Below are 27,474 nucleotides of genomic sequence, written 5' to 3'. Positions count from 1 at the left end.
TTGTCCAGGAGTTATGTGTAAGTAATGTTATTCATGGCAATTACTTTGCTTTCTCCCATACATCCTACCTCCATGATGGTTATGATACAGCAAATTTTCCCATTTTTCTCTACAGAGAAGGACCGATTTGGAAACTTAGGATGAGGTAACCTGTGCTAATACCTCTGCTATCTTCAAGAATGCTTGGTGGCAGTATCGGAATTACCTGAAGAAAACGTACTTCACCGGCAAAGAAACTCATCAAATTCCCTTACGTTCTCCTGAGACACATTTACTGGACGATGACTGGGAACGCCATGTTCTGTACTGGTCCCGAACCAAGAATGTGGTAAGGTCTATGAGCTCATTTTCTATTTTGAAGTACTATATTCTTGCGTCTTACTGTACTCTGTTCATGTAGAACAAGTGCCTAAACCTGAAGAACAACTGTTCTAATTTAAGATTCCATTGCTATCATAGTTCCAAAAAGCGCTAGGCATTAATTGCGCATTTTGCCACCGCCTTGCGCTTTACTGACCAGAGTGCATGCTTATGCGCAGTTATGCACAGATTAAGCGTAGTTATGCGCAATGCGTTTCGCCAACGCCTAGAGCCTAGGCGCGCTTAAGTGCTCGCTTAGGCACGCTTTTTTAACTATGATTGCTATCGTGCATACTGTTTTGCTCTTGTATCACTGTATTTACTCATACAAACTTATTTTTAAATTGAAGGATCCAATCGAAACTCCAATGGCACAGTAGGTATGTTCACGCATGTTTCTTTAACAGGCTTGCTCTTATCAATAGCTCTGTTGATTTCAATTTCAATTGTGTATACAATTGACTTCTCATATCATGCACATTACTAGCATCACAACAAAGCAAATAGTGTTGTTGTACATGTAGACCCATGGTACCCATCTGAAATCTTGTTGTGTCGTGTAGTTTCCCACGCTTTGTATTCTTTCACTGCTGCTTTGTCTTGAACTGATATGATTTGAACCGTGTCTCTATTTTGATTTGGCAAGACAATGCAGTGACCATAGTACATAGATATATGTTTGTTTGATGCTTTTATTATGTACTAGTACTTGGCAATAGAAGACTTGGTAGTTTAATCCTATCCACCTTACTAATGGACTGGTTCACCGAAATGAGTTTCATATACTAGTACATGCTAAACTGTTATGTGTCTGCTTGTTTCTTCTTTTAGAATGCTGACAGAATATTGGGGAAGAGTGCCTTATTAAGCAATGGCAAAGGAAGTAATGCAGATAAGGTTCAGGATAGTGACACATCCTTGTTGGTCTCCAACAAAGCTGATAAAACAACTAAGGAAGACTATCTCGAAGACAGTGAGACAACCCCAAAGTCCTGTCTTGGTTTAGTGTTGGAGTTACTGGCCACTACCGCTTGCACAAGCTATTCAAACTCACTGTCTGAATCAGTTCGGTTTCTTGAGTCTCAACTACAAGCTGAAAGACATCGATCAGCTGTGCTGCGACAAGAAGCGGAAGGACTCGGAAGTCCCTGGAGCATTCAGATGCATACTTTCTGGTGCAACAGAAAGCGTTGGAGGATTTTAGCGCCAAACAGGACAAAGCTAATAAGCTTGCTAAGCTTATTGCCAGCATGGTGGATACCACGTTTCTTGAGCTCTTCTGAAGTTGTTTCAGTTATGCTCTTGTTTTGCTCCCGCGTTTATTTGCACTGGTGGCCAATTTTGACGGCCAGTGTATGTATTATGCTGCTTTGTTCCCTATATTTGCACTGGTGGCGAACTTTGATGCCCAGTGGATGTAATATGTGTAATAGCGGTAATAGGCTAGCGTTAATTGCTTGCTTATTTATTTCCCTATTGTCTTGTTTAGTTGTTTGCTTGTAGTCACTGCAGTTCTTTTTCTGTGTTTTTCTAGTGGCCACAATAACCTATCTTTGGAAACTAGGCCAAAATAATTATGGCAACACACAGACTGTTGTAACCATGGGCCTCCTGCGGGCCGTATGATCCATGGGCCTTCTATGGGCCGTAGGATCCATTGGCCTTCTATACGGGTCATAGGATCCATGGGCCTTTTACGGGCCGTACGATTCATGGGCCTTTTACGGGTCGTAGGATCCATGGGCCTTCTACGGGGCGTATCATCATTTTGCCAATAATGGGTCGTACTATTCATGGACAATAACGGGCCGTTAATAGGCCGTATTTGATAACTCTATGAAAACAGCCCAACGGGTTTTTTTACATGAAAACGGCCCAACGTATTATCGGGCCACAAACGGGCCGACTGTAACCACAGGCTGAATTTGGCCCACAAGCAGAAAATGACAGTAACGGGCCGTAAGTAAGCGAATGTGGAAATGAGCCCAAGAATAAATGGGCGCCGAGAAGGCCGAAAGATAACATGGGTTGGAAACGGTCCAACAGAATAATGGGCCGTTAATGGGTATAAAGTGATACACTGTTCATTACGGCCCAGTTTCACCACGTGCCGTTAACGGGTATAAAGTGATACACTGTTCATTACGGGCCAGTTTTACCACGGGCCGTTAATGGGCCGAGAGTAATAAGGGCCTCATATGGGCCGAAAGACGTCATGGGCCATACATGGGCCGGAAATTAAAACGGGCCAGAATCATATTGGACGACCCAGATGACGCTACTGGGCCTAAGTCGAATAGGCCATAAACGGGCCCTGGGCTAGTGGGCTGTAAATGGGCTATATGCGAACAGGCCGTTCACAGGCTTGCCGTGTGCCGGCCCGCCACCTTTTGACCAAGTCAAATGGGCCGGCCTTTTCACAGGAATGGGCCTCTGTTGGGCCGTGCCACGTGTCGACGTATCATAAGCGCCATGGGTCCAATGAGTGGATGACATCTGTCCCAACGGTGAGCTGACACGTGTTTCCTCCAGCCAATGATGATTTTACACGTGGAAAATCCCCATTGGTCGGGGCTATTAACGGGTTATCGGATCCAAAACTGGACCCGATAGCTTAACGGTGTTCCGTTACGGTGGATGCCACATGTCGGTCACCCTTGACGAAAGCACTTCCGTGACGCGCGATTTGTCGTCGTGGAAGTGGACACTTCCGTGATGATAATTTTGGTAATGTCATGGAACACTTCTACGATAGCACAGGCATGACTATCTTGATTCTGTCATAAATTTTTCATGGATGTACATGCATCATGCATGACAGAAAACGTGACCTACTGTGACAAACATGTATCATCATGGAAGTGTATTTTTTTTGTAGTGTACATTGCCGCCGGTTCATGTTGTGCTCAATTACTTTGGATGACCCAAACTCTTAAAGATTATGGGGTATATGTGAAACACGTTCCATTGCTTTGTGACAATGAAAGTGCTATTAAGATTGCTCATAATCCCGTGCAACATTCTCGAATTAAGCATATTGAAGTTCGTCATCATTTCATTTGAGATCATGTTGCTAAAGGGGACATTGATCTTAAACATGTTCGTACCGATAAACAATTGGCGGATATATTCTCCAAACCGCTTGATGAGAAAGTATTTTGACATTTGAGAGGTGAATTGAACATCATTGATGCCTCAAACTTGGAGTAGAAACTCCATTTGGATACATGTAAGGCATGGGCCTTTGACTAATCCTTGATATTTCTCTTATGATGATGATCAGATGTCTTGGATATATTTGCACCCTTACATGCTATCTAACCCTTGTAGGTACTTGGATGAGTCTAAATCTATGATATTGCAAATCACTCACATCTTGAGCAATCTCTACATCACCAAGTCTCCACAACATGGTGGTTGAAGTCAAGGAAGCATGAAATCCTTCCACATATCCTTTGACAGTTACTCTATATCAAATTTCATTTGATATCAATTTCATGATTGCCATTTTGGATACACAAGTGCTCTTCCTTGCAAAACTAACCAATGTAGGTAGATGAACTCAAACTACAAGTGGTGCTCCAAACTCTTGATGAGCTACATCAACCTTGAGCATCCCACACAAGTTCAACTACATGATCAAGTTCAACACCACCACCCAAGGTATGTTATTCCATCTTAGAGAAGCTTTACCCCAAGACATGGGTCAAAGCAACTCAACAAGATGCGAATATATCAAAATGCTTAAACGAAAATTGGTAACCCCATTTTGAGCTTAAACGATGAGTATGACCTACGATCAAGTGTTCTCACTTGACTCCTCAGTCAATATACTCTAACATAGGTGACTTTGTCGCCGACCATTTCTAGATGAAGTTATCTAGTGTTTCTCTGTGTTCTTGCATTTGTCTCTTGCATATTTGTTCCCCTTCTTTCTTAATAAAAACTAAAAAAACTACATCTAGATTTCTTTTTTGTTTGTTATGTTCTACATTCCTGCATCCAATTCATTGCAAATCCTTCAGTAAATTCCCTGCAAATCTTTGTGAGATCTTATTTTCCTAGTGAGCTGAGACAAGTGTTCTCTCCGTGTTAAACTCGGACACACCGGTTTGTCTCTTTTGGTCAAACCGAACCATCTCGGTGCCACCAAAGAAAACAACTCGGTGTTACTAATTTCAACATTGAGAAGACAATTTGCCATTTGCATCATGCATATTTGTTCTAGCTCCACTCAATGATTCTAGTCCTCTACCTGCATCACATTCTACATGCTACTTTGCTTTGTGACTCAAGGACCAAACTTATTCTACTCACATTCCAGAAGACCCTTCTTGGAAATCGATGTCAAAGGGGGAGAGAGAGCTCAAATCAAAGCTTGATCATATCAAAGGGGGAGAATGCTTAATCACATCAAAGAGCCCCAGATGCTTGGTATTCATGAGGAGAGAAGTCATGTCTTTAAGAGGGGAAAGACATGTTAATTTGTGTTATGATTATTGTGACCTGATTTGTTTTGCTCTGATTTTCTTTTCCCTACCTTCTCCCATTATCCAATATAAGATTCAGGGGGAGAAAGACTTCTAAGGGAAGGAAATCTTTGAATTCATTGCATATCTTTACCTTTGGGGGCATGTCTATATTCAATAGAATACCTAGTACTCACTCTCTACATGTCATCCCAATCTTGGTACTCTTGTGGTTTACTGATCTTGCTCTATCTAGTAGATGTCTCTGTGTTATCTAACCTTGTTTACTCAAGTTCATCTCTTCCAAAGCCAGCTCAAGACCGCAAGGTAGGTATATGCATCACACTCATGTGCATGATGATCTCTTGCTGATGTACATATTGTTTGCAAGAAGGACTCATGAACATGAAGGTACAATTCATATATTCACATCATTTACTCTGATGCATATAGCCAAGATACATGTAACTCATTGCTTGCTCCGTCATGCTTATGCATTCAGTTGCTCTTATGTTCTATGTTTACATGATTGCATACATGTAGGGGGAGCCTATGCATGTTACATGTCCTTCCAAAGCTTTACCTGCTATTCTTTATATCTTTATCTAAAGCTTTGATGTATGTTGTCATCAATTACAAAAAAGGGGGAGACTGAAAGCACAAGTGCTCCCTGGGTGATTTGGTAATTAATGTCAACATATCTCTCGTTGGACTAATACTTTTACCTAGTATATTTCAGATGAGTTCAACAGTGGAGTGGCGTGGACAAGAGGATGTGGAACCCCTTCAAGATGCTAAGGACAGAAGATTGGCAAAAGCTCAAAAGCTCAAGACTCTACATTTTCATTTTAGTGATCCAAGATCACATTGAGTCCATAGGAAAGCCAATACTATTAAAAGGGGATGAGGTGTTGCTTAATGGCTTGCTTGCTCAAAGTGCTTAGTGATATGCTCCAAAGCCCTCAACCACTTTCTCATATCCACATATGTCCCAAACCAAAAGACAAACTCGGCCCCACCGATTTGATCTATCCGGCGCCACCGAGTTCACTTGACATAGCCACTGCCAGAAACCCTAATCAGTTCGGTCTCACCGATGGGATCTCGGTCTCACCGATATGGGCTTGCAAACTCTCTCTTACCTATTGCAATTATTTCGGTCCCACCGAGTTTGCCTGACCAACTCTCTGTTTTGCTTATGACCAAAATCGGTCCCACCGAGTTTGTGTAATCGGTCAAACCGAGTGGAGGTTTTACCCTAACCCTAGCACATCGGTCCCACCGAGTTGATCATATCGGTCCCAACGAAAATCCTAACGTTCACATTTTGAACTAAATCGGTCCGACCGAGTTTCTTGATTCGGTCCCACCGAGTTTGGTGATTTGTGTGTAACGGCTAGATTTTGTGTGGAGGCTATAAATACCCCTCCACCCACTCTTCATTCGTGGAGAAAGCCATCAGAACGTGCCTACACTTCCAGCATACATTTTCTGAGAGAGAACCACCTACTCATGTGTTGAGACCAAGATATTCCATTCCAACCACAAGAATCTTGATCTCTAGCCTTCCCCAAGTTGCTTTCCACTCAAATTATCTTTCCACCAAATCCAAATCTATGAGAGAGAGTTGAGTGTTGGGGAGACTATCATTTGAAGCACAAGAGCAAGGAGTTCATCATCAACACACCATCTATTACCTTTTGGAGAGTGGTGTCTCCTAGATTGGTTAGGTGTCACTTGGGAGCCTCCGACAAGATTGTGGCGTTGAACCAAGGAGTTTGTAAGGGCAAGAAGATCGCCTACTTCGTGAAGATCTACCCTAGTGAGGCAAGTCCTTCGTGGGCGATGGCCATGGTGGGATAGACAAGGTTGCTTCTTCGTGGACCCTTCGTGGGTGGAGCCCTCCGTGGACTAGCGCAACCGTTACCCTTCGTGGATTGAAGTCTCCATCAACGTGCATGTACGATAGCACCACCTATCGGAATCACGCCAAAAATCTCCGTGTCTCCAATTGCGTTTGCATACTCCAATCACATCCCTTTACATTCTTGCAACTTGCATGCTTTACTTTCCGCTGCTCATATACTCTTGCCATGCTTGCTTGAAATGTATTGTGAATGTTTAAACTTGTGCTAAAACTCCACATTAACTTGAAGAAATTAAAAACTGCTACTTTTGTTTGTTGAGGGTCTAATCACCCCCCTCTAGACACCTCTTCTCGGTCCTTTCACTTTTTTACTAGTGGAAGATCTTTCGGTATGCCATTGAGAATAGCTAACCTTAATATTATCTAGGAGTATAGTAGCTTCTCCTAAATTAATTTCCATAAAAGTACCTCCCGCGGCAGAATCTAAAAGATTTCTAGAAGCAAAAATTCTAGCAGGCATAAAAATTTGTATAATCATCCACAAATTCAAACCACGAGTAGGGCAATTTCTAATCATTAATTCCATCCTCTCCTAAGATTGTGCAACATGTTCATGATCAAGTTGCTTAAAATTCATAATATCGTTTCTAAGGGAGTGATCTTAGCGGGAGGAAAATACTTGGAAATAAAAGCATCTTTACACTTGTTCCATGAATCAATACTATTTTTAGGCAAAGATGAAAACCAAGTTTTAGCGCGATCCCTAAGCGAGAACGAAAATAGCTTCAATTTAACAATATCATTATCCACATCTTTTTTCTTTTGCATATCACACAAATCAACGAAATTATTAAGATGGGATGCGACATCTTCATTGGGAAGGCCGGAAAATTGATCTTTCATAACAAGATTTCAACAAAGCGGTATTAATTTCACAAGATTCCGCATTAGCATCGGGAGCAATCGGAGTACTAATAAAATTATTGTTGTTGGTATTGGAAAATTCACACAATTTGGTATTATGTTGAGCCATCATGACAAAGCAAGCAATCCAGCACACGAGCACACAAAAAGCAAACAAAGAAGACGAACGGAAGAGGGGCGAAGAAAAAGGCGAATCTTTTTGAAAATCGTTTTAGAAGTGGAGGAGAGGAAAACAAGAGGCGAATGGAGAATAATGTAATGCAAGGGATGAGAGTTTATGATGGGTACTTGGTATGTCTCGGCTTGGCGTAGATCTCCCCGGCGACGACGCCAGAAATTCTTCCTGCTACCTTTTGAGCTTGCGTTGGTTTTTCCCTTGAAGGGGAAAGGATGATGCAGCAAAGTAGAGTAAGTATTTCCCTCAGCTTTTGAGAACGAAGGCACCGATCCAGTAGGAGACAACGCAACAAGCCACCGAATACCTGCACAAACAAACACCAACTTGCACCCAACACGATAAAGGGGTTGTAAATCCCTTCACGGTTATTTGCAAAGTGAGATCTGATATAGATGGATAAACGGTAAAGTAATATTTTTGGTATCTTTGGTATGGAACGGAAAGTAAAAGATTGCCAATAAGTAAATAGGAAACTAAGGTTGTAGATCAGAAACTTATATGATGGAAAATAGACCCGGGGGCCATAGGTTTCACTAGAGGCTTCTCTCAAGATAGAAATTATTATGGTGGGTGAACAAATTACTGCCGAGCAATTGATAGAAAAGCGCAAAGTTATGACGATATCTAAGGCAATGATCATGAATATAGGCATCACATCCGTGTCAAGTAGACCGAAACGATTCTGCATCTACTACTATTACTCCACAAATCGACCGACTCTCGCATGCATCTAGAGTATTAAGTTCATAAGAACAGAGTAACGCATTAAGTAAGATGACATGATGTAGCGGAATTAACTCAAGCAATATGATGAAAACCCCATCTTGTTATCCTCGATGGCAACAATACAATACGTGTCGGTTCCCCTTCTGTCACTAGGATCGAGCACTGCAAGATTGAACCCAAAGCTAAGCACTTCTCCTATTGCAAGAAAAACCAATCTAGTTGGCCAAACCAAATCGATAGTTCCAAGAGACTTGCAAAGATATCAAATCATGCATATAAGAATTCAGAGAAAATTCAAATAATATGCATAGATAAGCTGATCATAAATCCACAATTCATCGGATCTCGGCAAACACACCGCAAAGAGTATTACATCGAATAGATCTCCAAGAACATCGAGGAGAACTTTGTATTGAGAATCAAAGAGAGAGAATAAGCCATCTAGCTACTAGCTATGGACCCGTAGGTTGGTGGTAAACTACTGACGCTTCATCGGAGAGGCAATGGTGGTGATTTAGAAGCCCTCCGTGATCGAATCCCCCTCCGGCAGGATGCCAGAAAAGGCCCCTAGATGGGATCTCACGAGAACAGAAGGTTGCGGCGGTGGAGAAGTGGTTTCTTGGCTCCCCTGGAAGTTTGACGGGGTATTTGAGAATATATAGGAGGAAGATCTAGGTCAGGGGGTCACCGAGGGGCCCACAAGGTCGGGGGGCATGCCCTCCACCCTGTGGCCACCTCGTGGCTCTTCTGACTTGCACTCCAAGTCTCCTGGGTGTCTTTTGGTCCAAGAAAAATCATCGTGAAAGTTTTATTCCGTTTGGACTCCGTTTGGTATTCCTTTTCTATGAAACTCTAAAACAATGAAAAAACAGAACTGGCACTGGGCTCTAGGTTAATAGGTTAGTCCCAAAAATCATATAAAATATCATATTAATACATATAAAGCATCCAAAATAGATAATATAATAGCATGGAACAATAAAAAATTATAGATACGTTGGAGATGTATCAAGTGTTAGCAATCATAGAAGACTATATGATGGTTGAGTATGTGGAGCTCTTACTTAGACTTGTTGAATAATTTGAATTGCAATTGCTTGGTGACTGAGAACATAGGTTGTTGAGTTTCAAGATAATTCATTGTTTGAACCTTAACATGTGAATTGGTTGCTTCTTTGTCATGATGAGTTTTATGAGAAAGAGTTGATGTTATGTTGCTAGCGAAAGTGATTGAATTATCATTGATCAAACTTGTGCACTTTGCTAGCATTCACACTTCATAATTTATTTCTTTTATCATTTACCTACTCGAGGATGAGTAGGAATTAAGCTTGGGGATGTTGATACGTCTCCAACGTATCTATAATTTATGAAGTATTCATGATGTTATATTATCATTCTTAGATGTTTTATAATCATTTTATAGCAACTTTATATCATTTTTTGGGACTAACCTATTGACCCAGTGCCCAGTGCCAGTTGCTGTTTTTTACATCGCAGGAAATCAATATCAAACGGAGTCCAAACACCGCGAAATTTTTTGTGGAATTTTTATAGACCAGAAGACATCCAATGGGCCAGAGCAGCACCTGAGGGGTGCCCTGAGGGGGGTACAACCCACCAGGGCACGCGCCCAGGTGGGTTGTGCCCACCTCGGTGGCCTCCCGCATCGCCTCTTCGCCCTATAAATTCTCAAATATTCCAACCCTCGGGGTTAACCTAGATAAGAAGTTCCGCCGCCGTAGGCCTCTGTAGCCACCGAAAACCAATCTAGACCCTGTTCCGGCACTCCGCTGGAGGGGGGAATCATCACCGATGGCCATCTTCATCATCCCGGCGGCCACCACGATGAGGATGGAGTAGTCCACCCTCGGGGCTGAGGGTTTGTACCAGTAGCTATGTGTTTAATCTCTCTCTTGTGTTCTTGAGATGTCATGATCTTGATGTATCGCGGGCTTTGTTAATATAGTCGGATCATATGGTGTTTTCCCCTCTCTATCTTGTTGTGATGAATTGAGTTTTCCCTTTGAGATTTCGTTTTATCGGATTGAATACTTTTATGGATTCGAGAGCACTTGATATATGTATTGCAAATGAATACTCGTGGTGACAATGGGGTATCATATTGCATCACTTGATGTATATCTTGGCACTCAACTCGCGGATTCCCGAGGTGACATTGGGGTAATCTATGCATAGGGGTTGACGCACGTTCTTGTCTTTTTCTCCGGTAGAAATCTTGGGGCACTCTTTGAGGTTCTTTGTGTTGGATGTATTATTATGAATTTGAAATTATTTGGTGTTATTTTAGTACGAACTCTTGATAGATCGATCGGAAAGAATAGCTTCGAGGTGGTTTCGTACCCTACAAATGATTTTTTCTTATGTTCTCCGCTAGATAGGAACAGTGATTCTTCATTGCACGTTGAGAGATGGTTATATGATCCATTTATATTAGCATTGTTCAGAGATTGCACTAGCGAAAGTACAGACCCTAGGCCTCATTTTAAAGCATTGCAATACCGTTTGTGCTCCGTTTTATCAATTGCTACCTTGCTGCTTTTTATTGTTCTTATTACAAAAATCAATATCTGCTATCCATATTACACTTGTATCACCAAGTCTTCACCGAACTAGTACACCTATACAAATTACCATTGTATTTGGTGTGTTGGGGACACAAGGGACTTTTTATTATTTGGTTGCTGGGTTGTTTGAGAGAGACCATCTTCATCCTATGCCTCCCACGGATTGATAAACCTTAGGTCATCCACTTGAGGGAAAATTGCTACTGTCCTACAAAACTCTGTGCTTGGAGGCCCAACACGTGTCCACAAGAATAAAGTTGCGTAGTAGACATCAGAGACCCAAAGCTCGGGGCCCCCTACCCCGAGGTCTGCCAGTTTTGACACCGACATTGGTGTTTTCATGGAGAGTTCCATTGTGCGATCGACGGAAGGATCGATGGGACCACCGGTCAAAACAGCCCCGAGCCTATAGGGCTCATCTCCATGCCCGAGGCTTCGGTCACAAAGACGCCTTCACATAAAGTTGAGGCAAACTATGACTCTTGTCTGGTTCATACAGAGAATTCCCCGAAGGATGAGGGGCTTAAGTATTTCTTGGAAAGCGAGTCGGACAGCGGCGTACCAGAGGCGGCCAAGGAGGACGACCTCCAGAATAGTTCGGCCAGGCCGACGGCCACGAATCCAACATCGAATGAGAATAATAGGGTTTCGAACCCCACGATCTCATCCGCTCACCTCCCACATAGAATATTGCCCTGAGAACTCCGGCCCACCCGACATTTGGGATCTGGTCTACGTGCAACAACTCCCAGATGAACCAATCAGGCAGTACTGGGCTAGATTCTTGTCTATCAAAAACAAGGTATCAGATTACCTGGACTCTGACATAATTACTCTTTCTAGCGCGGATGCAAGGATAAAGGCGTCTCGAATGCCCTTGCTCATCTATGCGTTCAAACACTCCCAAAATTATCCTAACTAGTGTCCCGATTCTGCGCCATTGAAGATGCCTGGCCTGCCGAGGAAAACACATATTCGTTCTATGAAGATTATCTGAGACATCATGAATCAGTACCTCCGCGTGGGCCTGGGAAACGGAACACCCTGGGCGAACGACCTCGGAAGAAGAAGAAATCCTCCGTTCACCCCGGGACAACCCTGGACGTCTTTCTGGATAAGCCATGTCCGATCGACGCTATTCTTATCAACTCTTGCCCAACCCACAGCCTTCACGGCTATTCGGTGTTGAGGCAAGTAGCAAGAGGGGGGACCCGCCTGATACGTCTCCAACATATCTATAATTTTTTATTGTTCCATGCTATTATATTATCTATCTTGGATGTTTTATATGCATTTATATGCTATTTTATATGATTTTTGGGACTAACCTATTAACCTAGAGCCCAGTGCCGATTTTTGTTTTTTTTTCTTGTTTTTGAGTTTCGCAGAAAAGGAATATCAAACGGAGTCCAAATGAGCTGAAAATTTACGGTGATTTTTTATGGACCAGAAGAAGCCCCCGAAGCAAAAGAGTTGGGCCAGAAGAGCCACGAGGCCTCCACAAGGGTGGAGGCACGCCCTACCCCCAGGGCGCGCCCTCCGTCCTCGTCGTCGCCTCATGGACCCCCTTGACTTGCTCCCGACGCCAAAAATTCCTATAAATATAGAAACCCTCAGAAATAAACCTAGATCAGGAGTTCCGCTGCCGCAAGCCTCTGTAGCCACCAAAAACCAATCGGGACCATGTTCCGGCACCTTGCGGAGGGGGAAATCATCACCGTGGCCATCTTCCTCATCCCGGTGCTCTCCATGACGAGGAGGGAGTAGTTCACCCTCGGGGCTAAGGGTATGTACCAGTAGCTATGTGTTTGATATCTCTCTAGCTCTCTCGTGTTCTTGATTTGGCACGATCTTGATGTACCGCGAGCTTTGCTATTATAGTTGGATCTTATGATGTTTCTCCCCCTCTACCTTCTTGTAATGGATTAAGTTTTCCCTTCGAAGTTATCTTATCAGATTGAGTCTTTAAGGATTTGGGAACACTTGATGTATGTCTTGCATGTGCTTATCTATGGCGACAATGGGATATTCACGTGATCTACTTGATGTACATTTTGGTGATCAACTTGCGGGTTTTGTGACCTTGTGAACTTATGCATAGGGGTTGGTACACGTTTTCGTCTTGACTCTCCGGTAGAAACTTCGGGGCACTCTTTGAGGTTCTTTGTGTTGGTTTGAATAGATGAATCTGAGATTGTGTGATGCATATCGTATAATCAAACCCGCAGATACTTGTGGTGACATTGGAGTATCTAGGTGACATTAGGGTTTTGGTTGATGTGTGTCTTAAGGTGTTATTTTAGTACGAACTCTGGAGCTGTTTGTGACACTTATAGGAATAGTCCAATAGATCGATCAGAAAGAATAACTTTGAGGTGGTTTCGTACCCTACAATAATCTCTTTGTTTGTTCTCCGCTATTAGTGACTTTGGAGTGACTCTTTGTTGCACGTTGAGGGATTGTTACACGATTTAATTATGTTATCATTGTTGAGAGAACTTACACTAGTGAAAGTATGAACCCTAGGCCTTGTTTCTAAGCATAGCAATACCGTTTTCGCTCACTTTTACCATTCACTACCTTGTCGTTTTATATTTTTAGATTACAAAAACTTATATCTACCATCCATATTGCACTTGTATCACCATATCTTCACCGAACTAGTGCAACTATACAATTTACCATTGTATTGGGTGTGTTGGGACACAAGAGACTCTTTGTTATTTGGTTGCAGGGTTGTTTGAGAGAGACCATCTTTATCCTATGCCTCCCACAGATTGATAAACCTTAGGTCATACACTTGAGGGAAATTTGCTACTGTTCTACAAAACTCTGCGCTTGGAGGTCCAACATGAGTCTACAAGAAGAAGGTTGCATAGTAGACATCATCGCCGTCCTGGCAGGTACCTCCCACCATGCTGAACAAACCTCAGACTAGGATGAGGTCTTGATGATCTATGAGATCTTCGCGTCCAACAACCTGCGTAAATGGGCCTTGCGAGAAATCAATTCCATTCGGCAACTGCCGACCCGGGGTGCGTGGATAGACACGCCAATCACCTTCGATCACAATGATTAGCCGAAGTCAACCCCAAACAGGTGCCCCGCCGCTCTGGTCCTCAACCCTATTATGGGCGGCTGCCGACTTCAGAAGGTCCTTATGGACGGAGGCAGCAGCCTAAATTTAATAATACACAGATACTCTGTATAAGATGCGCGTTGATAAATCGCACATAGAACAGAGCTGCACTACCTTTAAAGGTATAGTCCCCGGACGAGAGGCACGCTGCAATGGAAGAATAATCCTAGACGTGGTCTTTCGAACATCAGATAATTACCTCACCATGTGGGTGTGAACCTAACTAAATCGTTCGTCTCATGTGTACCCAATCTGATCCTCTATGTGTGCCATCCCATATTCATTATCTGCCGAAAATTGATTAAACACATATACACATATATGAATTCCATGCCAAAATATTAGGATTGAGAAGAGCATCTTGGATTAATTGAAAATTTATTGGTTTAGCCCTTTAATAAAGGTGAGGTTGGAATTATCCATAATTTTAATTTAATATGAATTAAATATGATACTTATGATGAACAATCTATTCCCAACTAATATCATTAATCCAAGGTTGTTACAGTCGCCGACAGAACGAGAAACCCTAACAAGAAGGAACACACTGACTTTTCCCATTTCATGCACCGTAACATCAAATAGGTGACATAACACACATCATCTGTGCGACCTATTCTGGCCAATTCAGGGTTGCATTATTTTTCCGTTATTGACCTATATCTACAGTTTACACCTGGTTTTTTTACTTGTCTCAGTTTCTTCTTCTACCAGTTTTTGTCACGCAGTTTTTTTTCTTGTGACATACTTTTTCTCCAGGGTTTCTTTGGTCTTTTATTGGATTCTTCTTCTTTTTTCCATGTTTCTTCCTTTTCTTTTTGTTTTCTCTTTTATTCATTTTTATTTACAATATTTATTAAAATAGATGGTGAACGTTTTTCAAATAAATGACGAACTATTTCCAACACGCGATGAACATTTTTTGAATACATGGTCAACAATTTTTGACACACGATGAACAATTTTTTAATAGATGGTGGACAATTTTCAACATATGATAAAAAAATTCAAATACATGGTAAAGCAATTTTCAAATACAGGAAGAACATTTTTTAACATATGATGGACATTTTTTTCAAACACACTGTGAGCATTTTTCAAATACAAGCGAACATTTTTTTCAATACACGATAATTTTTTGAAAAATGTACATACTTGTTGAAACAGTTCATTTAGAATTAAGAATTAAGAAAAAAGATGATCTAACAGGCTGATATTTTTTTCAATATACCATAATTTTCAAACAGTTCATTTAGAATTAAGAATTACGAAACAATTCATTTGAAACAGTTCATCTATATTTTTCAATACACGATAATTTTTCAAAATATTTTCTCAACTTAATTTAGAATTAAGAAAAAAGATGATCTAACAGGCCGCATTGTGGGGCGGCGCACACAATGGGCTATGGGCTTTTGCCCTCCTATCTGACGCCCTATCGGTTCTAAAATAAATTTAAAAAATCTGGCGCAATTGGCGTCAAATAGAAAGTATGGAATGGGCTCACACGTTGTAGCCGCCGTTTCATAATGTATTACATATAGATTTTCTGAAAAGTCAATTTAAGAAATTTTGACAGAGTTTACAGGGAAAACTATTTATATATAGAATTTCAAACATATACAACAAACTGATGATGTGTCATGTGTCCAATGATATGCATCTGGTATTTCAAATGTCCATATTTTTGTCTATAGATATGATCAAAATTTGTAATGTTTGATTTAAAAAAAAATCTATATGTACTACTTATGGAACGGAGCGAGCATTAGGGAATCGATACAGGTACGACAATGATGCAACCGCCCCACAACGTTTGACAAGCCTGCCGCTAAATGAAAATTTTAAACAGCACGTGGACGCAGCCCACTTTGAGACTAGGTCTTAGTATCTCCAATAACTGCTCTATAAGAGGGTTAACAGTCATTTGAGGGCAAAAAAGCATCTCCAACAGCTGTCCTATCATAAAAAATTGACAAAAAATATGGGCAGCCCAAAAAAGAGGCTCCAAGTGCTGCAAATATACATCACTAGCGTGGCTGTTGTAAACCAAATCCCCCGGCGCGCTGGCACAACAACCGTCTGCTTTTTTCCCGCGCGCGATCGACTCCTCGCCTCCCCTCGCCCACAGGCCACCGCGCACCGCCATTGCCAACCCTTTCGACGCCACGCCCAACCCCACGACGATCATCGCTTCTCCTGCCCTTCCCGCCATGGTTGGTGGAGGCTCTGCCACACCTCCTTCCGCCACCGCTGCCACCATGTCCGCCGCCCCTGTCCGCTACGGCGGTTTAGCGGCTCCACGACCGGCCATCGTCGCCAGAATGGAGGCGCCTTCCCGCTGAAGAAGAAGGGCGTCGCCAGCAAGCCTCGAGAAGGCGGCTCGAAGAGGCCGATGCGCAACCCAGCCTCGGTTAAGCCGCATGCCAAGTAGACAAAGGCGCCGGCGAAGGAGACAACTCCGACAGCTGCTGCAGTGGTCGTTGCTACTGCTACGACGCCCCCTCCCCCTCCCCCTCCGAATATGGTGGATGAATCATCAACACCCGCGGCCACCGTCGCCAGCGCGCACGACATGTTAGACCTTTTGTCCTAAAGGTGATTTTTTTTATCGTTCTTCCTCAAAAGTTTTTGTCAAATTTGAATGCAAGAATTGATGGGCTGTTTTAGACGTGCTTGACTTTACCATCAGCCCCAACATTGGCACAAACCTTCACATGTGCCATTTGCCTGGCTACTTCGCCGTCCTGTAGACGACTTGGACGACAGCATGGCGGCAAGATCCAGCTTCTCTTGCAATAATCTCAACTCGGGCAATCTGTTTCCTCCCCGTTGACACTTATTTATTTGCTTGTTCGTTGTTTCCCCTCGTTTTTAATTGGTTTCCAACCCTGACCCAATGCGTTGAAAATACTTGGAAACCCCAAGTTTGGAAGAAGGGGCGACTTGGTTAATCGACAGGGCCAAGTTGATCTTCCGCCATTAATCAACGGAATGAGCAGTATTTACTGTGCAGCCAGTCGACGGTCCAATCGTTAAGGCACCTAATCGGTAGATAATGTTCTTTTAGTGAAGGTTCGTTTTGTGTAGTACTAGAACCGGACACGTCTGAACTAATAGTGGAGTGGGTTCGTTAGGTTTGCTGACTTTTTTCTCGGGCTGTTAGGTTTGTTGATTTGCCAAATTAATTTTCTTGGTTATGATATTTTTCAGCAGAGTTTTGTTTTTTTGCAGGGATCATCCAAGTTTTTTTTTGTTCGACAGGGATGCCTCTCCAACCCCAGCGACGACATAGGCAAAATATATACAGAATTGTACCACCATAAGACTAAGAAACTACTTCGTCCAGTCAGAGGAAATGGCGTTCGAATGTACAAATATATTTGATTAAGAGTAGGTAATTGTTCTTCATGTGTTGTAACAGACGCACAAATATTTTGTACGCAATCATCGTGTTTTATATCAAATTTTAATCTCAATTTTACCACCATAAGACTAAAAAACTACTTTGTCCAGTCAAAAGAAATGACGTTTGAATATAGTTTTGATTAAGACTAGGTAATTTTTAGTGCATTCTAACCGGTGCGCAAATATTTAGTACACAATCAACGTGTTTTAGCATTTTATTTTTTGTTAATGAGATTACCTATCAAAAATAGACTTTACCTACCAATTAAATTACCTATTGCAAAAGAACTTAATTTTACTTTGCAAGCAAATACTACGTCGGCTAGTTGAGCTAAATTTTAAGAAAAACATATGAGAAAAATCAGTATAATGGAAAATAGAGGTGGGGGTGAAAAAGGGAGTTGTCTGACAAAAGAAAGAAATGCAGGACATAATGATACATAATGTTTAAGTAGAAGACATTTTCTAACTATGACATCCAACAGTTTGGACCAAAACTCACAGGGGCACTCACGCATGTAACCCTCAAATTGCTTTAGGATTCATAAACTTGTTTAATCTTAGGCTATTGATTACTGTGGGGCGGGTCCATCCATGCATGCTTTGGCGCTTTTGTCAGACTTGCATATGCCATTCACCCCATTTCTGATGCATTTTTCTTTTGGCTTTAGAATTTGATTTTTTTAGTTTTTCAATGAAAAGTCCAATTTAGTTTTTATTTCCAGATTCATGTTGCTTAAGACGAGGCCTTTGAAATAAGACAAACTTTGAATATGTTTGGACACATTTTTAAATTTGATAAGTTTCAACTGTCAAAACTTAGTAGAAACGAGTGACAAGATCACTAAATTTCAGAAACCAAAATTTAAAAAACATGTGGGGAATCACCAAGTTCTGCCAATTTCATTTGCTAAGTCTTAAAAGCAAAAGAAACTTGGTAAAACTTGGTGATTCCTTGCGCATTTGTTAGTTGGACCCTGCTAAGTGCCACACATGTGGCACAAAACACATGGCAACTCCGAACGTTTTTTATGGCAAGTTTATTGACGTGAGAATGGCAACTTTAGTTGTCAAGCACGACAACTTTCTTTTCGGATGATAAGTTTCAGTTTATTTTTTATGTTTCGTTTTTCTTTTCAAATGGCAACTTTAGTTGTAAAAAACTTTAGAGCCAGAGTGATTCGTGCCACACGTGTGGCACTTATCATTTGGATTTTTAGTTTTGGTTTCTGAACCTAAGTGATTTTGTCACTCATTTATATTAAGTTTTGGTTGTTGAAACTTAGCAAAATTTTAAAATACATGTCAAAATGTATTTTGAAATGGTCTTATTTCAAAGACCTCATCACAAGCAACAAGAATCTGAAAACAAAAATTAAATTGGACTTATCATTCAAAGATATAGAATATTCAAAATTGAGAGTCAAAATAAAAGGCATGGGAGATGGGATGGGTGAAGCTACCAAAAGTCGCGCGTACGGACCCCATCTAAACAAATAAGGGCTAAAGCACACATAAAGTAATTAAGAACAAGGACTAGTTTCTGAATCACTTGGCAATAGGGTGGCGGCAAATTTGTGTTCCCTGTCTGTACGTGCTACAAATCATTTTCCATTTTTTAAGGTTTTTTGGTTGGATGTTGGAAAATAACATGTAGATGTCTGTCTTGTAAAATAAGTACTACTTTCTTAACGGAACCTGGGGCTCTTCTTTTGTAAATAAGTACTACTTTCCGAGTGCAGGGTTTTGAAGGCCGAGCACCAGGTAGGCCGGTATCTGGGCCGTGCAATGAGTTTTGGGATCTGAAATGCGCCAGGCTTTTGACAGGCTGCTATCGGCCTAGGCATCCAATATACGGTCCGGAATACATCGGCCCAGCGTACATGTTTGGCCCATATCCTGCTCGTGTGCCTCCTCCTGCCGTTATCCTTGACCTCGTGGAATTACCCCAGCCACGGAACAACTCTTCTTCTCCGCTCCCCTGTCTCTCCCAAGGCCGACGGGGCGCCGTCGCTCTCCGGCAAGATGTTTGGGGTCGACTCCGACAGGTATGTATATTATTTCCCCCCTTCATCCTGATGTCCTGACATGCTTAATCCCCCGGCATACTTTGTGGATTTGGATTTGGTTGACCACGCCGCCTGCTTCCTCTTTCAGATCCAGTCCACCTGCTTCACCACGCCGGAGTCTATGGAAGTCCCTCGGCCTGGAGAGTGCAGGTGACGTGTTTTCCACTAATTCTCCTCTACAGCCTGTTCTTATTGTTTTGGTTTTCCTTTTCCTCGTCCGTAGGCTGCCAGTTCTGGACACTGGCCCTCTAGTCGTGATGAGGCCGATCGAGTCTCTTCGCATCGCCAATGGGGAAATCTGACGTGCCAGGAAACTGGGCGGCGCCAGGCAAAGCGTTAGATTCCCCCTGAATTTGACGGGATTCAGGTGTGATCTGAAGCTACCAACGGCTGGACTGGAGGTATTGTTCATTTCCCCCCTCCTTGTTCGATGCATGAAAACGAAAACTTCCCTTGTATACAATGACTGCAGCAGATTGTTTGATCCATGACTAATGTAAATTTCAGTGCTTAGTTAACTGTAGTTGTTTTCTGAAATTTTTGGCCAGTTAATTGAGGTTTGGTGTGCTACCCGTTTCTGTAAAATAGGGTTCACGGTGTTTGCTTCGGATGAATAGTTAGCCGATAACTAAGTCCTAATTGCAATCTGAATCTATGCTTACAACGAAAATATTTTTTGTGACTTCTTTTACGTCAAGGATATGTCAAGTAATGTTTAGTAGGCATCTGTTTCCAATTTTGGAGTGTTCAATAATTTTTCTATATGTCTCGCTATAGCTTTTCTAAAAAATTCAGTACGTACTATCTCTGCTTTTGCTGCTTGGCTACCTTTGTTGAGCAAACCGTTCCTTTTTTCCAGGTTTGGGATGGGGGTAGCAGCAGTGAAGCGTGAGGTTGATCCAAACAGAAAGAGTACTTTGGAAATATCAATTAGGTTATTTATAACCAAGCTGGAAGTTTGTTCATGGCTAATGGTGTTTGGTGTTTTCGTGGCTAATGGTGTTTTTTTTTCTATTTTTAGAAAATGCAAATGATTTGGTTCTATTGGAACATAAAAGAGATATGAAGGCAATTTGTTGAACCCGTGTGTGATAATTCGTTGATTGCTCCTACCAATCCTAATTAAGTTCAGACGTGCACCTGATTGTTGTGCAAATGGCACGTGGGACGATCAGAAGATTTGTGTGTTAATGTCGATGCATTAAATGTACAAATCATTTTCATTAACATGGTAATAGTTTTACAGCTACTGTATTGCAAGGCCGGCTTTGTTTAACCACTAGTTTATGCAACATTCAGAAAAATCTCAATTAGGCTGTTAAGGCTGTCAGATTGCCAGTGATTAGACAAATTTCAGTGATGCTGGCTCGAGTTCATCCATGTCGTGGAATGAGCATGGACCTGACTCGGTCATTGTTGTTATGCGCAACTTGGCATTTGCCCCTAATCCTGTTAATTAGTTTTACAGTCTCAAATACAACATCATCTTGGTGAGCGGCTGTTTAGGCGGCCTAATGATTTGGTTATTTATGTGTCTGCTGGGCACAGTTAATCCACGTGTGCGATAACTGAGCCCCTTGGAGATGTACTATGCTCAGTATGGAGAGGATGTGGAGTCGAATGGACCGAGAACAACTACTCAAATGCCTAGATTCTGTACCTCTGTGCTAGCTGGCCTGCCCTCAATACACGCGATGGTGCAGCGATACGAGGGAGCAGGAACCAGAAATACCGGGAGGGCACACATCCCTAGCGCATGTGAATGGCCAGGATACCGGCCTACCTGATGCTCGGCCTCCATTCGCATTTTCCGCTACTTCCTCTTTTTTTTATTAAGTTTCTTAGTTGTATTGTAGGAGAAAGTACAAGGTGTCTCGTGTGAGGATGCGAGAATTAATGGAGCTCAGACTCTTGGATCTGGGGCTCTTCTAGTTGTGATGACTTCTTATCTATCTAGGGCGATGGAACGACATGACCATGTTCTTAATCACTTCTCCTAAGCGTTCAATAATCATAGGCTGACTGAGGCGATGGAGCGGCATGCGGCGGGCTGCCATCGGTTCGTTTAGACCTGGGAATAGTTTGGATTCAAACTATAGTTTCAGTTTGGTTTCCTATTGGGCTGTCATTGGATTGGACAAAATAGACTGAGACACTACCTTAATTCAATTTGGTCTGGGCTGCACTTATTTTTGGGCTGGATTGGTTTGGTCTGGACAGAAAACAATTGGTCTCAAACAGTTTCAACCCATAGTCTGAAACCAAATGCAGCGACCAAATCGTACTAGCAGCCTCGATGGGCGACGGCCGCCGCTAGGGGTCGCTGGGCTGCCGCTGGATGGAGCTCCGGCCACCTCCTTCTCTCTCTCTCTCTCTCTCTCTCTCTCTCTCTCCCTCCCTCTCTCTCTCTCTCTCTCTCTCTCTCTCTCTCTGCAGGTGAGACGCCGCCGCCGGTGACCAAGCCTGCAAGGCCAGGGTTGGAACTTGTTGCCCGCCTACATGGGTGCTACGCAGCAATGCACCCGAGGCTGGCCGGCGTGTCTGCTACTTCGCCGACTGCAGCAAGCTGCATACAGCCACGGTGTTCAGTGATGGCAATTAGTATTCATGCATGCATCAACAGCCACGGTGTTCACTGATGGCAATTAGTATTCATGCATAGGAGCTATCCACGTCCGCATGTGTGCATGTCCATGGTTTGAAAATTTGGACAGAAACCAATTCTAGGAAATGGGCTAGATTGGTTTGGTTTGAAAACATGAGCAGTTCAGTTTGGTTTGGATTATAGCACTTATAGTTTGGATTGGTTTAGTTTGACTGGTACAGGTGTACATGTATGGATTGGTCTGGATTTGGTTTGGATTACAAACTTTTCTCAGGTCTAGTTCGTTTGAGAGGAAGAGGACGGTCAGGACTTCAATGTAAAAAAAGTTATTTTGCAATGTTGTTTGTACTGCTAGATTTGGTTAATAAATCTAAGTGTTTTTTCAAAGAAAAAATAAAGGCGTTTGAAGCAACATCTTAGATAATATAAATAGTCAAAAAATATTTTTGATAGTAATTTTTTTAGAGAATACACCAACGTTTGTAATCGATGTATGTTTGAGGGAGTACAGCATAGTAATTAGGCCGCTGCTGATTAAATAATTTGAGCTCTCTATTTTTTATGGTTTGTAACTTGAGCATACTTCAAGCTCTGGGCGCCACACTGACGGGTATATAAAGGGAACGGCGATTGACTGGCCGGTGACGAAGAGATAAAGCGTGGTAACGTCAGCCTGAGGTCATTATCTTCGTTTCCCGCCGGATCCAAATCTCCTGATTATACCCCGTACTCCGTACGGGTGGTACATCACGGTACGATGTCAAAGCCGTCAAATTTGTTTTGAAGCAGCCGTCAGTTGTTAACTCGTCAGCCACAGGTACCCACGTACGCGCAGGCACTGCCTTTCATCGATCACGTGTGAGTCTCCAAGAGATCGGCGGACCATTCTTTCTTCCTAGTGGTCACAAAATCAAATTATTGTTTAGCATGAGTGCGCTGAGCCAACACACTAAATCTGAGTGGATTATTGGTTAGTGGCACTTGTAAGTAATATACTGCAGAAACACTACAGGTTTGGATTGACACCATAATCAATCCAAGGGATCATTAGGTCTCCTCCCTCGAGTTGTTTAGGGGGTCGTTACTTTAAACATGGATGGAGATGGAGCGCTCGTAGATGCAATGCATCATCTAAGGTCAAATAGGAGGAAATCAATCATACATATGCAAATGTTGTACTGTATTATAAGTTTGACTCTTAACCGCACACGGAAGTTAGCATCTGTATTAGCTGGAGAATCAGATGCAGTTTTGTTTTCAGATGCTTGACATACAACAGACAAATGACATCCAAAATTTGGCATTGGTGGTCGCATTTTTCTGGATTTATTTCAGATCTTTCGACGATGTGCATTCAATGAGAGAAGACGTTCTCATCGACTAAGAAAATGTATGTGCAAATTTTGTCAATCTCAAGATGATGTGTCAACTCGGTCTCTTTAGTATATGGCCATCACACTATTTAATTTCTTACATTTAGTGAACTTCTTACATTTAAGGTCAAATAGGAGGCAATCAATCATACATATGCAAATGTTGTATTTTAAATTTGACTCATAACCGCACATGGAAGTTGTCATCTGTATTGGCCGGAGAATCAGATGCAGTTTTATTTTTAGATGCTTGACATATAACAGACAAATAATGTCCTAAACCTGGCATTGCTGTTCGCATTTTCCTGAATTTATTTTAGGCTTTCCGACAATGCGCGTTCAGTGGGAGGAGATGTTCCCATCGACTATGAAGGCATCTATGGTGATTTCATCAATTGCAAGGTGATGCGCCCTACTCGATCTCACGGAGATGCTCATAAGGTAGGATGTGTGTGCATGTGTTCATAGAAAGTAAGTGTATGTGTATATGTATGAACATCTCTGTCTATCTAAAAAATAGACAAATAATTTCCGGAATACATTTACCCGACACATAATATGAGCTACTATTCTACTATCTGTCCCTTAGTTTTATTTTCGTGAGCAGTGACCATCTCAATGGACATTGGTAATTAACCATGTCTCTTTAGTGTAGTATGACTATCTCAAGAGAGTATTTAATTTCTTACATTTAATAAACTGATATTAGGGTCAGTTACTGTACAATAATCAGTGGTGAAGCCAAGATTGCGCCGACCCATAGCCTTCCAGAGCAGATAGTGCAAAATGGTGTCAAACTTCCCATAGAAGTGCAAAATGGGCCTATTGCATCGTTGCCACTCCCCTCCCCAGACCCCTAGCCTGGGCCTATCTTCGCCCCGGATCATAGTCTTTATAATACCTATCAAGAGATCGGAAATGTATACAACTAAATTATTTTAAAAGAAGTGATCAACGGGGATGTAGTAGCCAAATCTCAACATCAACCACCACGTCAGCAACATCCATACTACGAGAAAGGTTTTACGAAGTGGCACGTTCTGAAATGGAATTGCTTGGAAGCATTCTCGCTGCCACAGTCAACCAAAGAGGTCAAATCATGAGTTTTCATCTAGGAGAGGAAGTCTGAGCAATCTTCTAGACAATGTTACCACCTCCGTTGTTTTCAGGTATGACTAATCAAGGTCCAATCCAGAGTTTTCACTATCGAGCTTGCGACCTAGTACTCAAGGAGCACCACCCAAACCAAAGTCGCCTTGTGTTATTGTCCCTACTTGTCGAATCAACATCTCCCTACCTCAAGTCTTGAAGATACCAAACATGAACCAAACGCCTAATGCCTAAGCTATGGGATGGACAAGGTGGTCATAAACCACCCTTTGGATTTCCCTGTAGCCTATATACAATAGTAAAAAGATATAATAAAACAAAAATAAATAAATGCATGTGAACAGTTCCACTATTGGACCACCCTGGCCCATTAGGCTGGATCCACCACTTCAAACATCCATGCGCCCTGTTATGTGTCATAATAGGGCCACACGTCGTGGGGCACCCATTAAAGTGCCTTTTAGAATTGTCGTCGAAGGTTTATTCACCAAGCAAATGCATCTCGAGGATGGCATGGCCATAGTAGCGCCAAATCATATGATCGTGGGAACATAAGATCCTGTTACAATGTCTCGGTTGCCTGGATGACCATGCAATGTACCTAGGATTGTTAATCCCTGTTGGGGATCGTAGCAGAAATTAAAATTTTCTACGCATCACCAAGATCAATCTATGGAGTTTACTAGCAACGAGAGGGGAGGAATGCATCTACATACCCTTGTAGATCGCGAGCGGAAGCGTTCAAGAGAACGGGGTTGATGGAGTCGTACTCGTCGTGATCCAAATCACCGATGGTCCAAGCGCCGAACAGACGGCACCTCCGCGTTCAACACACGTACGGAGCGGTGACGTCTCCCACGCCTTGATCCAGTAAGGAGGAGGGAGAGGTTGAGGAAGAAGGCTCCAACAGCAGCACGACGGCGTGGTGGTGGTGGAGTGACAGTTCTCCGGCAGGGCTTCGCCAAGCACACGCAGAGGAGGAGAGGTGTTGGGGAGGGGAGGGGCTGCGCCTTGGATGTGGTTCTGCAGCCCTCCCCTCACCCCTCTATTTATAGGGAGAAGGGGGAAGGGGGCCGGCCCCTCTAGATGAGATCTAGAGGGGGGCGGCGGCCAAGGGGGGAGGGAGCTTGCCCCCCAAGCAAGGGGGCGCCCCCCCCATTAGGGTTCCCCCAAACCCTAGGCGCATGGGCCCTAGTGTTGGGAATCGTAGCATAATTTAAAATTTTCCTACGCTCACCAAGATGCATCTATGGAGTATACTAGCAACGAGGGGAAATGAGTGCATCTACATACCCTTGTAGATCGCGAGCGAAAGCGTTCCAATGAACGTGGATGACGGAGTCGTACTCGCCGTGATCCAAATCACCGATGACCGGGTGCCGAACGGACGGCACCTCCGCGTTCAACACATGTACGGTGCAGCGACGTCTCCTCCTTCTTGATCCAGCAAGGGGAAGGAGAGGTTGATGGAGATCCAACAGCACGACGGCGTGGTGGTGGATGTAGCGGGTCTCGGCAGGGCTTTGCTAAGCTTCTACGAGAGAGAGAGAGAGGTGTTGCAGGGGAGGAGGGAGGCGCCCAAGGCTGTTGTGTGCTGCCCTCCCTCCCCCCTTTATATAGGCCCCTGGGGGGGCGCCGGCCCCAAGAGATGGGATCTCAAGGGGGGGCGGCGGCCACAAGGGGGGAAGGGGTTGCCTTGCCCCCCAAGGCAAGGGGGAACTCCCCCCCTAGGGTTCCCAACCCTAGGCGCATGGGGGGAGGCCCAAGGGGGGCGCCCCAGCCCACTATGGGCTGGTTCCCTTCCACTTTCAGCCCACGGGGCCCTCCGGGATAGGTGGCCCCACCCGGTGGACTCCCGGGACCCTTCCGGTGGTCCCGGTACAATACCGGTAACCCCCGAAACTTTCCCGGTGGCTGAAACTGGACTTCCTATATATAATTCTTCACCTCCGGACCATTTCGGAACCTCTCGTGACGTCCGGGATCTCATCCGGGACTCCGAACAACTTTCGGGTTTCCGCATACATATATCTCTACAACCCTAGCGTCACCGAACCTTAAGTGTGTAGACCCTACGGGTTCGGGAGACATGCAGACATGACCGAGACGCCTCTCCGGTCAATAACCAACAGCGGGATCTGGATACCCATGTTGGCTCCCACATGCTCCACGATGATCTCATCGGATGAACCACGGTGTCGAGGATTCAATCAATCCGTATGCAATTCCCTTTGTCAAACGGTATGTTACTTGCCCGAGATTCGATCGTCGGTATCCCAATACCTTGTTCAATCTCGTTACCGGCAAGTCTCTTTACTCGTACCGCAATGCATGATCCCGTGACTAACGCCTTAGTCACATTGAGCTCATTATGATGATGCATTACCGAGTGGGCCCAGAGATATCTCTCCGTCACACGGAGTGACAAATCCCAGTCTCGATCCGTGCCAACCCAACAGACACTTTCGGAGATACCCGTAGTGCACCTTTATAGTCACCCAGTTACGTTGTGACGTTTGGCACACCCAAAGCACTCTTACGGTATCCGGGAGTTGCACGATCTCATGGTCTAAGGAAAAGATACTTTGACATTGGAAAAGCTCTAGCAAACGAAACTACACGATCTTTTATGCTATGCTTAGGATTGGGTCTTGTCCA

The 27,474-nt window shown here is 43.2% G+C and overlaps 1 long non-coding RNA gene across 1 annotated transcript; it reads left to right on the top strand.

Annotated features, from left to right (window-relative positions):
- The first annotated feature begins 19,572 nt into the window (after positions 1–19,572).
- LOC123144222 (uncharacterized) lies at positions 19,573–20,973 on the top strand. The gene is made up of 3 exons (XR_006471338.1): positions 19,573–19,707; positions 19,817–20,129; positions 20,588–20,973. It is a non-coding gene; the product is annotated as an uncharacterized lncRNA (long non-coding RNA).
- Positions 20,974–27,474: the final 6,501 nt, after the last annotated feature.

Source organism: Triticum aestivum, chromosome 6D (genome assembly GCF_018294505.1).
Source record: "Triticum aestivum cultivar Chinese Spring chromosome 6D, IWGSC CS RefSeq v2.1, whole genome shotgun sequence".
Lineage (NCBI taxonomy): Eukaryota > Viridiplantae > Streptophyta > Magnoliopsida > Poales > Poaceae > Triticum > Triticum aestivum.
The sequence above is the reverse complement of the archived record's forward strand: the minus strand, read 5'-3'. Positions and strand labels throughout refer to the sequence as shown.